Source organism: Cyprinus carpio, chromosome A6, assembly GCF_018340385.1.
Source record: "Cyprinus carpio isolate SPL01 chromosome A6, ASM1834038v1, whole genome shotgun sequence".
Taxonomy (NCBI): Eukaryota; Metazoa; Chordata; class Actinopteri; order Cypriniformes; family Cyprinidae; genus Cyprinus; species Cyprinus carpio.
Genome location: NC_056577.1, coordinates 23,938,376 through 23,954,880, shown reverse-complemented (window position 1 = coordinate 23,954,880; position 16,505 = coordinate 23,938,376). Strand labels below are relative to the sequence as shown.

Sequence of the window (16,505 nt, the reverse complement as noted above, 5' to 3'; positions counted from 1 at the left end):
GACAGTTGAATTTTTGTAGAAAGAACACCTAGATGAATAGAATAGAATAGAGAAGAGTATGATCAATCAGTGATTGTCAAATCATCCTGCTGTTTTATGCAATATCTAGTCCTTGTGCCCAAAACATCTCCATCATCACAGTATATTCCCAAAACAAACATGATTTTCATTCATTGCTTTCATATGAGTGAGTGATTTATGCTCTTCATATCACAACAACTGTGGGCGTGTGGATGTGTGCTCAATGCTCGTCAGTATCATGTTTGTGGATGGCAGATGTGTTTAGGTTTAGTTCTTGCCAAATGTACATACATATAGATCCCACAATATCTGCTACTGTATAATTTTGAGGTCTTTGTGTGCTTAGTACTTACATGGGTAGTTGGGGAAAATGGGTTCACACTCCTTTAAAGAGAGGAACTCCAAGAAGAAACACCACTGTGTTGGCTGCAGACAAGCCCTCGACAGCCATGGCATGTACTGCAGAGGTAAAACACCTTTGTTTTTACTATCATGACTTTACAATGACTTCTGTTGTTTTTATACTTCCCTAATATTTGCTGATATTTCTGTCCCTAACCCATTTTTAGATTTGATTTAAGACATTTTTTATTATGTTTATTAAGCCATTTCCTCATGGGTGTCATTAACTGCTTCACAAAATGTAGGTGATTTCAGGTTTTTCTATCCATGTGGGACTTTTGGTTCCCACATAGCCAAAACCTACCCTCTCCCCAAACACGCATAATGTACATCAATATTTATTAATGTACAGATACTACACTATGCCTTTATTATGAAGTACAGTGGATATGGCTAAACTTTGGCGAAACATTGATTAGCACTTGATTTGGCTTCAACCAATAAGAAAATGGCAAAAAAAAAAAAAAAATGCATTCTCATTGTTAGACTATATGTGTCCTTGTAACACCATGTGTTCATCTATGATCTTAGTGGCTGCTGGTCTGGTAATGTGTGTCAGTCTTAAATGTAGTACAAATAGGTCTAATTCAGATGAGTTACAAACTCTGGTTATCTTTGGTATTAATAGAAATTGCAATAAGTCACCAAATGCCAGTAGTGCATCACATGGATATACACCAGTGTTTGCACTACACAGCACAGCTGTTCCTCTCTTTCTCTCCTTCTATTTCTTATTATTTCTCCTGCTCCCGTTCTTTCTCTTTTATTTTTTCTCTGCACAGCAATAAAACAAACAATGTTCATCAAACCCAAAAAACTAAGGCAACAGTTTTCGTCTTATGTTTTGAGTTTAATCAATTAACTCCTTATTTTAAGTAAATGCCTTGCCTGAGCGTAAAATGTCAAGTGTCAAAACAATGCAGCCATAATTATTCATTCCCCAGTGCATGCGCGAAGAAAGATGAATGGCATTGGAATGCAATAACCATTGTTAGTGACGAAATATAATTTATTAACTTAGTTAATGTTAATTTACACATACTAATAAAATTAAATGTTGCATCAGTTAATATTTAATGAACTTGAGCTAACATGAGCTATGATAATGTTAACAAAATTAATAAATACAGTAACAAATGTATTGCTCATTGTTAGGTAATGCATTGACTATGGAACTTTATTGTTAAGTGTTATCCAATTCAAGTAGTTAATGCATAACTAACACCTACAATAATAAAACTGCAATAATCAAGTACATATTTACAGTTTTAAGCATCATTTACTTGAATACTTTTTACAGTGCATGCCCTTGTTTGAGAGAGAGAGAAAGAGTTGAGTGGGAGCAAGAGCGTAAGAGGATCAGAAAGAGAGAGAGAGAAAGAAAGAGAGGAGAGCGTGTGTGTGTGTGTGATATAGGAACTCTAGAAAACTGGACTCATCTGAGAAAGGTACAGACTCTTTTCCTTTTTAAAAAGGGCATCAAAGAGGGATTTCATTTTGCTTTTTTCAAATGTAAAATATACTAAGTGTATTTTTCATTTCAGATGGTAGAATCAATTTGTGGTTGTAGTGAGATGATCTGTTTGGCACAAAGAGAAATACTGTAGAAAAGAGAGAATGAACAATATATGAATCAAAGTAGAGACAAGATTGTAACTGACACATGAGGGATACAATCAGGTAAGGTTTACAATATATGAATATTTATCTTTATGTTTGTTTAGTGATTGTGTATAAGGGTTTGATTGTGTCTGCGTCACTTGCAATTACTTGTTACCTGCTAAAACAGGATGTAGTTAGTGAACCCCATGTGTTTCCTCATCCCTAATATAGAATTTGTTTTGTCTGCATTTTAATATAATTTTATCATTATATTATAGCAACATGTTAGCATCAACTTCCAACAGTTGGATTTTCCAGCAGTCTAAACTAATTACTGAGAAGGAAGCAAAGTGGACGTGTGCAAATATGTACACACACACACACACACAGAGAGAGACAGTACCAGATATCCCCTGGTGTGATAATAACCTAATGAGGACAGAGATGATGTCTTAAAATGGAGAGTCACCCAGTGGCCCCAAAGTATTCTAGCTGTGTGTGTGTATGTTTAAGAAGCTGGTATGTGTTTTCTATATGGTCTGTGATGTCTAAACCCACCAAATCATGCATCAAAGATTTGGTTTTCATGTACCTAATACACACCTTTCTCTGTTTGTCTTTTTTCCAGGTCTCTGTCCCCAGTGAAGTTATCTCAGATCCAGTGAGTAATGCTTATAATATATGTCTTGTGACTATAGGATCAATATTTAACCCAACATTTAACTGTGAGACCCCAAGTTGATTTTTAACGAATATCTTAAAAAAACATACCATTGCTTCTACATTACATTTATATTAATTAATTTAGCTGAATTGACATTGAGGGAACTGGACTTAGACTTCATTAAACTGATTATAAACTTAATCTCACTGTGCTGTAATAATCAGAAGCAACCAGTTTTAGGACATTTTTGAGTTTACTCAACTTATGGAAAATTGTATTTAATTTTCTTATGTAATGTCATCTTTTTCTACATTCAGTTTTCAATACAAGTTTGTATGACAAAATGAAAGTTGGATTATTTTCCAGTGTATCCTTCATGAGAAATGTAACATTACTGATGTTTGTGGTCTCAGAGACCCCTATTAAACATAATGCAATGCATTTTCACATGATTTTATGATTGATATATACAGTGTAGATGTCCACTCCTGTCTTTCTTTTTATGTATTTTTGCTGGAGTCAAATAGACTTTTGTAATTACAAAATTATTTGTAATTTTGTAAAAACAATGTAATTATATTAAATAATAGTGATATTTTTGAAAAGTGCATGCCTGCTTCAGTAAGCTTTAGTCATTTCTTTCTGCTGGGATATCAGAGGAACATATTAAAACAATTTGAAGGGAAATGCATGGATAATTTTTAAATGACCATTATTTTTTACAAAGGCATAATTGTCACTATTATCAGAAAAGGAAGGCTAAAGGACTTACTAAATATGTTTGATGTATTTGAGTTTAAAAGCAATGGCTATACCATGTCTGCCTGCTTTTTATTCACGTATTTTAATAATGATCTTTCCAGCCTCCATTTCAAAACCAGATAAACATTCCTCTCAGGTAAGAGCAAATTTCATAAAGCTAACTCTGAATGACAGAGAAAAGAGCAACATTATTATGTATTCAAGAAAAAGCTCACCCAAAAAGTAACAATATGTTATCACTCACGTTCAGGTTGTTTGAAAATCATCCTGGTTAGGATGACATTTCTTATTTGTGACCCTGGACCACAAAACCAGTCTTAAGTCACACTGGTATATTTGAAGCAATAGCCAACAATACATTGTATGGGTCAAAATTATCAATATTTATTTTATGCCAAAAATCATTAGGATATTAAGTGAAGATCATGTTCCATGAAGATATTTTGTAAATTTACTATCGTAAATATATCATAACTTTTTGATCAGTAATATATACATTGCTAAGAACTTCCTCAGATTCCAGATTTTCAAATAGTCCTATCCTAACAAACCATACATCAATGGAAAGCTTATTTTTTCAGCTTTCAGATGATGTATAAATCTCAATTTTAAAAAAAATCGACCCTTATGACTGGTTTTGTGGTCCAGGGTCACATTTCTCAAGTGTACTGCTCCTTAAATTTGCATATGTTTGTATTTGAGTGTGACTTTCTTGTGTTTGTTGTGTGTTTTACAGTAGAGACAAAATGGAGTTTTATGGAGAAGTTGATGGGCAGTCATTATGACTTTGACCTGACATACATAACTGAGCGTATCATCTCTGTCTGACCTGGAAGACCAGCGTTACAGTGCTAACCTCAAAGATGTGGCAGCCATGTTGAAATCTAAACATCAAGACAAGTTCTTGGTCAGTTGAACTTCTGTTTAAAATCACTGCTGAGATCTAAAGCCATGTGAATTATGGCATTACGTTGTGACATCTACAGACTAAATCCAAAGGTATCTTCTTGCTGTTTGATTAAAAACAGCATTATATGTATTATTTCATTAGTTAGATTTGCAAGCAAATTAATTTAAAAGTAACTGTATGGCTTGCTTGTTTTGATGTATGCCTCTGTTTCTGTATTTCTGGGATGACCCATTCCCTTGCCTCAGGTTGAGAAATTTGGGTGGCCTGATCTACATGCCCCATCCCTCGATAAAATATGTGCTGTGTGCAAAACCATGGAGAACTGGCTTAACTCTGACCCCCAGAATGTGGTTGTACTGTACTGCAAGGTTGAGATCAGAAGTTATTTGATATTTAATATATAATAGCTTAAAGTGTCTAAATGTCATCAGTCTTATTAAAGGAATGGATCATCCAAAAATGAGATTTTGTCACCATTTACTTACTCCAAAGTCATTTCAAACTCATATGACTGCCTTTCTAATGGAAAAGTTTAAACTAATGTACTGTCTTTTCCATGCAGTTACAATCAATTGGTACTAAAGCTTCAGAAAGCACTATAAAAGTGTCATAAAAGTAGTCAATGCAACTCTCAATCCTTCCCTCTAGATGGCTGTTAAACTTTGTGACCAGATAAGAGTCAGCGAGTTGAACTTAACCAAATCAGTCTGATCCAACATATAGACTTGAAAATCATGACAGAAGTTAAATTTGATTAAATTTTTGTGTCATAGAAAGCATAACCCAAAATTAGTATTAGATGTTGTATATATTTTTCTTCTCATCATTAAATTAATCAAAAATGACAGTAAAGACATTTATAATGTTACAAAATATTTTTGTTCCAAATAAGTGCCGTTCTTTTGAGCTTTTCCATCACTGAAATAAATTATATTTAAAAATATATTAAACAGAAAACCGCTCTTTACTGTATTTTTGATCAAATAAATGCAGCCTTGGTGAACATTAAGATATTTTTTCCACTTTTTAAGCAGTGCCTTTTTGCCGGAAACAATTTTTATTTAAATTACACTTGATTCTTTCTGTGTGTATGTCTGCAGGGCAGATCTTGCTCTCTTGACAATTGCTATGAGGAAATTTTGTGAGGATAAAATCTCTTCCTCTCTCCAACCATTTCAGAACAGGTATGACCAAACTTTATTTCTGTTTGTTCCAGAATAACTTGTTCTAGTTTGGTCATGATATTCTCTCTGTAATTGCAAGTATATATATATTATTTTTCTGGTCTTCTCTCAGGTTCAAAAAAGATGAACAGCTCTCCTCTTTTCCTGCATAAAATTCATATTCCAGCTTTGCTCAACTACCAGGCAGGAGGTACACAACATGTTCAATCATGACCAGGCCTTATTTTGTATTTTCTGAACTGATTTTAGGTTAAAGACAACAGAGATCTGTATGTTTTAAAATGTGTTGAAGTGATAGTTGAAGCAAAAATGAAATCATAATTTACTCACCCTCATGACGTTCCAAACCTGTATGACTTGTTTCATTCATACAGGTTTGGAGCGACATGGGAGTGAGAAAAGGATGACAGATTTTTTTAGGGTGACGGACATTTTTGGGTGAACTTTCCCTTTCACTGTGTTTCCTCATATGATCCATTGCATTTTGCAGGTTACTCTCCCTTTTTGAAGCTCTATCAGTCGTTGCAGCTGGTCTATTCTTCAGGCAAATAGTAGGTGGGTCTGTTTTATCAGTCTCATTAAGTTTGAGATGTTTTTCAGAGCTGTGACATGGTCACTGCGTGGAGTCTGATATATTGACCTGTGGTGCTCAACCCTGCAAAAATAAACATCTTGTTGGTTTAAGCTGCTCAAAGCTGGTTTAAGATGATCTTAAGTTCTGGCTAAAATGGTGTAGTTAGTCACTCAGCCATGCCATGCTGGTTTAGCTGGTCAACAAGCTGGTCTCCCAGACTGTCCAGCTGAAAAGTGTCCAAAGTCCCTCTAAATCCAGCTAAAAGACCTGCCTGACCAGCTCTGGCTTGCAGTGTAGCCAAATTACATTTCCCCTCTCTTCTTTTCATCATGTCATGTCCATTCTTGACTGTACTATAAAAAAAATGAGATGTCATACTTTGCCAACTTGTTTTTGTTTGTGTTACAGTGATATTCAGGGTCCTAACAGTAAGATGCTGTGTGTGAATATTAAACCAGCTCTACTGCTGAAGGGAGACATCTTGGTAAGAACACTCATACATTTCACAAAAATACATTCTTGTTATATTAGACTCTCCTATAACCCCTTCACTAGCCATTGCTTTGAAGGGAGAAAATATTTTAAAATACATATTGAAAAAAACATCATCACATGGTTGGTGATGGTTCACCCAAAAATGAAAATTCTGTCATAATATATTCACCCTCTTGTCATTATAACCCCCTTAAACCTTTGGTTAATCTGTGACCATACACCATACACATTTCGGCTGTGATTTGCTCTTTGTATGTGTGTTGATCATTGTTTAGATGTAAATAAAAGCCCAAATTAAATCTGGTCATCATATAAAATAACTGTATCTCTTCACAAGGCTTGGATTAAATCACTTGATTCATATGGATTTGTATAATGACACCATATAAACGTTTTGGATCTTTTATGTTTTGGTTACTTGGACTTTCAGTGGAGAGACAGAAATTAAAATTAATTCACAATATATTTGTTTCAAGGATTAACTGAAGACTTATGGGTTTGTAATGATATAAGGGTGATTAAATGATGGCAGAATTTTCATTTTTAGGTGAATCTCTTTGGTAAAACGGTAAAAAGGGTGAAAAACTCAAGCCATATGTCTGGATAAGAATATCATAGACACTTGGGCCATTAACCACCTAGCAACCAACTAGAAAACCCTCTCATCTGCATAGCAACACTTTTATAACTTGTATTGCCACAAAAGCACCAAATTTTCTTCAGTAAAATAGTTCTTCTTACTGTCTGTCTTTAGGTGAAGTGTTATCACCGTCTCTCAGTTGTGTCTAAGAGAGAATGTGTGTTCAGAGTCCAGTTTCACACCTGTAGTGTTCATGGGTCTCAGCTTGATTTTGGCAAAGGAGAACTTGACCATGCTTGCATGGTTAAACCTACCAGCACTGCTTGTTTGACTGCCCCCTCCATTGCCTTGGCTTGTTACAAAGCAGAGGAATAAAGTGTGTTTTCTGTGTTATGACTCTGATTCGTGTTTGTGTATAGATGACCGATTCCTTGCAGACGCCACAGTGGAGTTGCTGTTTTCTTCTGGTCTGCAAAGGAGAGGTACACATCTATCAAATGCACTTTTGTCACCATCCCTTCATCTATTAGCGCTATCTTAATGTTATATGTGTGTTTTGTATGTCTTTTTAGGTGGAGAGGTGCAGGGAAATGAGCCAGGAGTATCTGTGGATTATGGCAGCGCAGATCCTATTGTGCGCTGGGACTCGTATGAGAACTTTAACATTCACCAAGAGGATAGTGTTGAGGGTATGTGCTCTCAGTCTAGAATTTAATGTGTCCTTGCTGAATAATTAATCAATCTTAATTTCCTTTTAAAAAAATATCTTACTGACCCCAGACTTTTGAATGATAGTGTACATTTAAACAAAAAAAATACAATAAATACAACTAATAAAACAATTTATATAATGTATCAAAGTCAAAACATAGTGATGAACAAAAATATTAAATAGGGTTAAAATGAATCAATTAATCTTTTTTTTTTTTTGAGAATCAGATAATCATTTATTTTAGTCAAGATTCTGGGACAAAAAACACTAATAAATTTTTCATACACTCCATAATAATGTGACTGTAAATAATAAGTTTTGTCTTTGTATTTCCCTATGATCTGTAGATATCTGTCACACACATGGGTCTTTGAACGGTAGTCTGTATGCTCAAGTGAAGAAGCGTCGAGCACCAGGCTCCAGTCCCAGTGGATGTCCGACTTCCGTCAAAACCCCCACACATTCACCCTGTCATTCCTCCTCTACCCCCATTCATCTTTCCATCCAGCCTCTTTCGCTCAGCAAAGATGCAAGTCGCTCCTCAGCACCACCCGAATCCCCCTCTCCACTTCTAAGAGAAAAAAGAGAGAAGGACGAAGACAGGGAAAGACACAGAGAAAATTCTTGACGATGGCAACTGCTCTCCCATGAGACTGGAATGGCCAGTTCAGTCTTATGGTCACCTGTATTCCCACATTTATTAATTCTGTGACCCAGAGCTTGCACAAATGCTCCATCCCAAACACCACACACTTCCCTGCAGCCGCACTGCCCCGCTGCCAGTCTGAGACTCGTGTGCATCCCAGCCGGATCTTTTATGGGAGAGAGGGCAATGTCTGCACCATCCCTGCCCAGAAACCATCAGGCACATGTACTCATATCCCACTCACGTAACCCACCTTCATTCGCCACTTTCCCACTCACAGTCCTCCCATTCCCACACACTTCCCACATAGACACGTGTGTTCTACTCTGGGGAGGCATGTCCTGTGTTCTATTGCTCTGCCCTCCCCTAGGGCCACACCCACATCCCTTCTTCTCTGTCTCCTACTCAGTCACTGCTCTCCAGTCCATACCGAGAATTACATTACAGCACGACTCCCCCAACATCATGCTCCTGTAGGGACTGTTCTCGCTTACGAGAGGATGTTGCCCTCCATTCCTTACACGGCAGAGAAATAGAAGCTCTCCCTTGGTCTAGAGAGACAGAGTTTGGGATTAGGAGGGAGGGGCCTGTGCACTGGAGGGATGAAAGGGCGGAGTCTCATTGGGAAGGAGCTCAAGAGGCCGAATAATACCTGCGGCGCAAAATAGCAATGTCACCAGTAATGTTATCATACAGACATTGCCACACTGTACCAAAACAAGACCAAGCTATATATGTTACAGACACCCAACCCAAACATATGACCCCAATCAGTCCATATCCCAGCCCCCAAAGCAGTGGCTATCACAGCCCTCGTCCACCCTGTCCTTGCTCTCCACAACCATTCAGAGACAGTCCTGGATACGTCTCCATCAGTCATTCGTTATCCCCCATTGCTCTCACTCCATCTCCAAAACAAGCCAGTCACAACAATGCTTCAGCTGAAGAGAGTCAGCATAGCATGAATAGTAATCACATTGACTCAGTTTGGTCAATAAATTACAGCTAACAAATAATGCATTCCTTAAACAACTTTTGATAACACTTCACAATAAAGTTCATTAGTTACAGTATTTATTCATCTTAATGTTAACATTAATTAATAAAAGTATTGGTATTGTTCATGTTAGCTTAGGTCCATTAATATTAACAGATAAAACTTTGGATTTTAATAATGTATTAGTAAATGTTGAAATTATTATGAACTTCATGTTAACTAATTTTCATGTTAACTAATGTAGTTAACGTTAACAAATGGAACCTTATTGTAAAATGTTATCAAACATTTGTGTTTCAAGTAAATGCTGTTCTTCTGAACTTGATATACATCAAAATATCATGAAACAAAACATATCACAGTTTCCACAAAAATATTAAGCAGCACAAATGTTTTCATCATTAATAATAATAAAAAATGTTTTTAAACAATATAAAATATATAAAAATAGAGAAGAGTTTCAATTATACAATATAATAATAATTAATATATTTAATAATTAATAATATAATAATTAAATTGAATTAATATTTCACAATATTACAGTGTTTTTTATCAAATTAGTGCAGCCTTGGTGAGCATAAGCATTTAATAATCGTACTGACCCCAAACTTTTGAAAAGTAATGTACATTTAAAGAGATAGTTCTCCAAAAAAAAAAAAAAATGAAACCTCTGTTCATCACTCTGAAGTTGTCCAAGCTAGATTTTTATTTTATTTATTTATTTATTTATTTTTTTTTGTGGAACACAAAAGGAGATATTTTGTAGAATGTAAACACTGTTCTTTCCTATACACAAAATTTGTTGGTGATTGATAATGTCAAGCTTTAAAAGGGACACAAAAATACCATAAATGTAACATTTATTTTAATTTATTTATTTTTCCCCAGCTTTTTTCTCTTTCCTAATCTATTGTTGTGTATTTTGTAGATGGGCGTATAGAGGTTTTAGATGCTGATAAAAGTCACATTGAGGCCTTTTCACCTCCTGTTAATCTCTCAGCAACAGTTAATTTTGATAGTTGAACGTTGATTTTAATGTGATATCAAGTAAATTCTTCTGCGTATTCTAACAGCAGACCAATGGAGGTGGGAGAACCAATGAAAAGCAAAGTTCTAGAAAGTAGAACGTTCCCTGGATCTCTGATCAATGTTGTCTCAGCTATCAGTGGCGCAGAGGAAAATACAAAGAAAACAACCATCACAGATTGTAAATCTAACACCCCTCTCATTAGTAACCCACCATCATCCAAGGTTGTGGAGTCAGTGCAGGTACAAACACACAACCCCAAACCTCTCAGTACCAGCATCCTGGAATCAGAGCAGGATAAAGTGGAGTGCCCCGGCTCATGCTACACCAACTTCAACCTCAACAAGTCCTCAACCTCCACTTTGCTCTTCAGAAAGAAGCTCTGCTTCTAAATTCCCTTCATTTAACATAAATTCTGAAATGCAAAGCATGACAACAGTGACTTGACTGCAACGTCCTCTGACCCTGATGGCTACGTCACACCCTTATTCCCTAGAGCAGTGGTTCCCAGCCCTGGTCCTGGAGAACCCCCAACACTGCACATTTAAGATGTCTCCCTATTCAAACACACCAGATTCAACTCATCAGCTCATTAGTGAAGACTCCAAGACCTCAAATGTGTGTGTCAGATAAGAGCCACCAAAAGCATGCAGTGTTGGGGGTTCTCCAGGACCAGGATTGGAAACCACTGCCCTAGAGCATACAGCTACCCTCTTCTGATGGAGCCTCATGTACCCTGTACAGGCTATACTGAGATTACCTTCAGAACGTGTCTGAATGCACTAGCTCTTCATTAGCAAAGTCAGCTGAAAAGCCTGTGACTTCCTTTGCCCAGTTCCATGTGTCCTTCTCCACTACTAACAATGAATTGCTCCCACATCTAAATGCAAAGTAACCCCCTCTAGTGGCATTGAGGAGCCAGAGAACCGCCTCAGCCCCAAGTTTGTTCAAAACAGCTCCAAGTATTGGAACAAACCTGGCATCTCCAGAGACCAGGGTGAGAACATCTGCATTTTTAGTGGTGCTTTCATCAGTATAGCTTACATTATTTATGCATTTGCATTTGGCAGACGTTGTGGGCTTACATGTATTCTGTGCCATTTGGACCCATGACATTGGCATTGCTAGCCCTATGCGCTAAAGTTTTACTATTGTATATTATTAGTAGTGCACAATATATCTGTACTTTTAGATGTTTTTTTTTTTTATCAGTATTGAATGATATTAGATATTTAATTTCACATTATCATTTTCCATATTTCTACATTTAGATTACATTTGCTGTTATCTAACACTCATCTAAAGTCATTAATAATTTAGTAACACTATTAAGATGTCAAATAATTGATTTTAGTTAGTATTTCAGAATTTTTTTTATTTATTTATTTTTTTAGCTTTTTAGACAAAATAGTATACAATTTTAGAAAACACTTTAGTTTAGGAACCAGTTCTCACTATTGACTATTAGAATATATAGTACTAGCATTATTTTTACTTGTGAAGCATATATTAATGCCTTATTCTGCATGACCACATTTTTGATCCTTTAATCCTACCCTATACCTAAACTTAACCACCCCCTTACTAAATATAAATAAGCAGCAAATTAGGAGTTTATAAGGCAAAAGTCATAGTTAATAGAATTGGTCCCCAAACTACAATGTGACATAATTTTAATATTGGCTTTTTATAAGTTATCGTTAATAGAATGACAATGATTATAGATTTATCGTATTGGCCAGAATTGTAACCAATCTGACTGATAAATCATAATAAATTGAATGAATAAATAATATCTATAATAAATTGAAATATAAATATATAATAAATAGATACTCAACTGTATTGTTACTTTTCTAAGTGATCATCATAATGATTTTCATCTAGTGGACGAAAGATGTAAAAATCCAGTTGCAGTAAATCAATCTTGAGGAGGACACTGTTGACAGAAGTATCTCTTTCCCCATTTAGCCATCGCAGTATTAAAAGATAAGGAGCCTGGCTGCTTCCTCATTAGGGATAGTAATTCATTCCAAGGCGCATATGGATTGGCTCTGAAAGTCAGCACACCTCCAGTCCACGCTAGTAACCACGGAGAGACAGGCAACCCACAGGAGCAGCTAGTTAGGCACTTTCTGATTGAGAGTGGTCCTCAAGGAGTGAAGATCAAAGGCTGTCAAAATGAAACATATTTCAGTGAGACAAAAAAAGGTTATGCCTGGTTTATGAATGATTTTCTTATGCTCAGTGTTGAAATACCACCCCTTATTGATTGAGTTCTGATGATTCTGTCCATCCAGGCTGTGGTGTATCAGCACTCCATTACTCCTGTGTCTCTTCCTTGTGTTTTACGAATCCCAGATAGAGGTCATACAAACACGAAAACATATGACAATTAATCTTTTTTTCATAACTGTGTAATAACTGCCTGATTTGTGTGTGTTTGTGTTTCAGATCTTGAAAGGGAATTGCAAGAGTTGCAAAGTGGAACTAATACCAGCACAGCTGCAGATCTATTAAAACAGGGGGCAGGTCAGTTTATTTTCTTTTATTATTTTCTTTAAATTTTTTCTATGTATGGATGGTGCAGAAAAAAAAGTATTATTACATTTATTAATATGGATATTACAGTTATATAAACTACTATTCAAAATTTTGAGGTTGATGAAACATATAAAAAATGTTTTTGAAAGGAGTCTCTTATGCTTTTATTTGATCAAAATACAGTAAAAAAAAGTACTGCTGTGAAATATTACAATTTATAATAACTGTTTTCTATTTTAATCATTTTAAGCTTAATTTATTCCTGTGATTATTCCTGTGATTGGCAAAGCTGAATGTTCAGCAGCCATTATTCCAGTCTCAGTGTCACATGGTCTTTCAGAAATTATTCAAATATGCTGATTTGATGCAAAAAAAAAAAAGCTTATTATTATTACGTTTGAAAATGGTTGTGCAGCTTAATCTTTTTGTGGGGACTGATACTTTTTTTTTTTTCAGAATTCTTTGATGAAAAGAAGGCTCTGAAAAACAGCATTTGTTTGAAAATGTCAGCGTCTTTACTGTCACTTTTGATAAATTGAATGCATTCTTGCTAAAAAAAAATGAAATAAAAAAGGTTGATGATAAAACTCATAGTGTTATATTCAATATTCCTCATTAAAAATAATCAATGTCCTCTTTCTCCCTCTAATATTCTTTATTACTCTTTCTCTCTTTCTCATTGTCAGCTTGTAATGTTCTCTACCTAAACACTGGCCCACAAGACGCCTCCAAGGCAACCGAGTGCACTTTGCCCCAGGACCCTCGTCCTTCACCAACAGTCATACACTTCAAAGTGTCCACACAAGGCATCACCCTCACTGATAACCAGCGCAGGTACAATTGTAACACAGCTTTATTACTATCACTCCTCAAGCATTTTTAGCATCATCCTTTAAATATGAGATTAAAGTTACCTATTTTAGCCATTCAAGTAAACTGCAGGCCTTTATGTCTCACATCTAAGACATTAATCAGAGACAATGAAAAGTAAAATCAGACTCACTCAGACCTCACTCTTTGTCTGTCTCTTTTTCTTTATATAGACTGTTTTTCACAATGTGACTTCCAGCAGTGTGGCTCCACTGGATCAAAGGTACAATTTAGCATTGAATCATTAGGAAATACAACTCCAATCTAAAACATACCTCATCTATAATGTACTTTGCTTCATTGTATGGCCAAGCCGACATGTATTTCTTTGAACGTAGTCTAGTGAACATGTCTAGAGGAGAAAGTTTGCCTCTCATGCTGATCTAAAACTGTCAATGTCAATTATTATTATTGTTGTTTTTTTGTGCTCTCCTGCTCTCTTTTATGCTTCTCTCTTATTTGCTCTGTTTGTACATGTTGCTTAGCCACTGTGTGTGTGTGTGTGTGTGTGTGTGTGTGTGTGTGTGTGTGTGTGTGTGTGTGTGTGTGTGTGTGTGTGTGTGCCAGGTGGATTGATGCTGATAACACTTCCAGCAAGTAAGTGCTTCTACTTATATACCTCTATATTCTCTTTCGGTGTATCTTTTCTTGTGCCTTCTGGATTTTTATACCCAACTGTGTAAATTTAGAAATAAGACAAGTGCATTTCTATCTATGCCACTGAGACTAATCCAGTGAAATGAAATTAAATAAATTAATAAAAAGGTTATTTAACTGAACAATCTGTCATGGTCTCTGATATATACTTGTTTTCTATAGGATGTTTGGATTTGTTGCACGGCGCAGCAGTGAATTGGGAAATGTGTGTCACCTGTTTGCAGAGCTGGACTCAGAGCAGCCAGCCACGGCCATTGTGAACTTCATCAATAAAGTCATGCTGGGACCTCAACAGCTGCGAAAATGAACACAGTATAGGAGAGATGGAGAAAAACAAAACAGAGAGAGCAAAGGACAAGATGGTATCGCTGTGGATATTGTCACGTTTATATACAGAATGAGAGAAGTGTTTCTCATTAGGATACACAAAACTGATTCAGTATGCAAACTTTGTCTTTTTCTGTCATGTTCACATATAGTGTAAATCAGTGAGATTAGGTCATGTTGAAATTGAGTGCATTATGAAGTGATTTCAAATTAAACTTCTTTTATTAAATAAAAATGAAATGTACAAGAAATACAACAAATGGATATTCCTGGTAAAGTATATCTAATGGATAAATAAACGAGAGAGAAAGTTTTTAACACTCAAACCTATCTTTGCTTTTATACTACCACTCAGGATGCCAAAGCTCAATGACTGTTATTGTGTTGTGTTTTTATTTTCATTGATTTTGTGTGTGCTTGTTTTCAGTTAAATGGTCAGATCTTTTGGTTGTTCGTTTTCTGTTCAAAATGCCCTTTATAAGACACAAAGTCATATTTTTAGCAACTGTTGCATTTTTAAATTCATACTTTTTAGTATTTAAATAAAATATTACAAAAATATAAAAAACAAAAATGCCTGGACTCTCCTTTATCCCTTGAATATTATCTGATTTCCTGTTATTTAATTAAGTTTTGCAGTAATAATGTGCTCAGAGGTATGTTTTCTCTTGAGGTTTGAGGGATCAGGTTTATTAAACTATTATTACACTAATATCTATTAATACACTGATCTGTAACATCACACACCAAAACACTGAGATTACTTGAATTAAAATGTAGAAAACTAAGGTCTATAGACTTAGGTTCTACATTTGTTAATCATGTCATGCTTCACTCTCTTTATGTTAAGTACTGACAAGAAGAGCACTGCTAGTCTTTGCTTGTTGGCAGTTAAGCATAGTTTGCTTAGGTGTGGCCTACAATCCTAAACATGACCTTTTAAGTTAAGCCATTTAATTATACTTAATAGAATTTATCACCTAGTTACCAGCAGATTGTAATGAAAATAGAACTTACATGTACTCCGCACAGTGTAGATGTTATATTTATATTTTATTGTGTAATTATTGTGAAATATGCGTGCAAGAGTCTATATACAGGTCCTTCTCAAAAAATTAGCATATTGTGAAAAAGTTCATTATTTTCCATAATGTAATGATAAAAATTAAACTTTCATATATTTTAGATTCATTGCACACCAACTGAAATATTTCAGGTCTTTTATTGTTTTAATACTGATGATTTTGGCATACAGCTCATGAAAACCCAAAATTCCTATCTCAAAAAATTAGCATATCATGAAAAGGTTCTCTAAACGAGCTATTAACCTAATCATCTGAATCAACTAATTAACTCTAAACACCTGCAAAAGATTCCTGAGGCTTTTAAAAACTCCCAGCCTGGTTCATTACTCAAAACCGCAATCATGGGTAAGACTGCCGACCTGACTGCTGTCCAGAAGGCCATCATTGACACCCTCAAGCGAGAGGGTAAGACACAGAAAGAAATTTCTGAACGAATAGGCTGT

The 16,505-nt window shown here is 35.5% G+C and overlaps 1 pseudogene; it reads left to right on the top strand.

The window, feature by feature from the left end:
• Positions 1–391: 391 nt before the first annotated feature.
• On the top strand, positions 392–15,013 carry LOC109080778 (annotated as a pseudogene).
• The last annotated feature ends 1,492 nt before the right edge of the window (positions 15,014–16,505 follow it).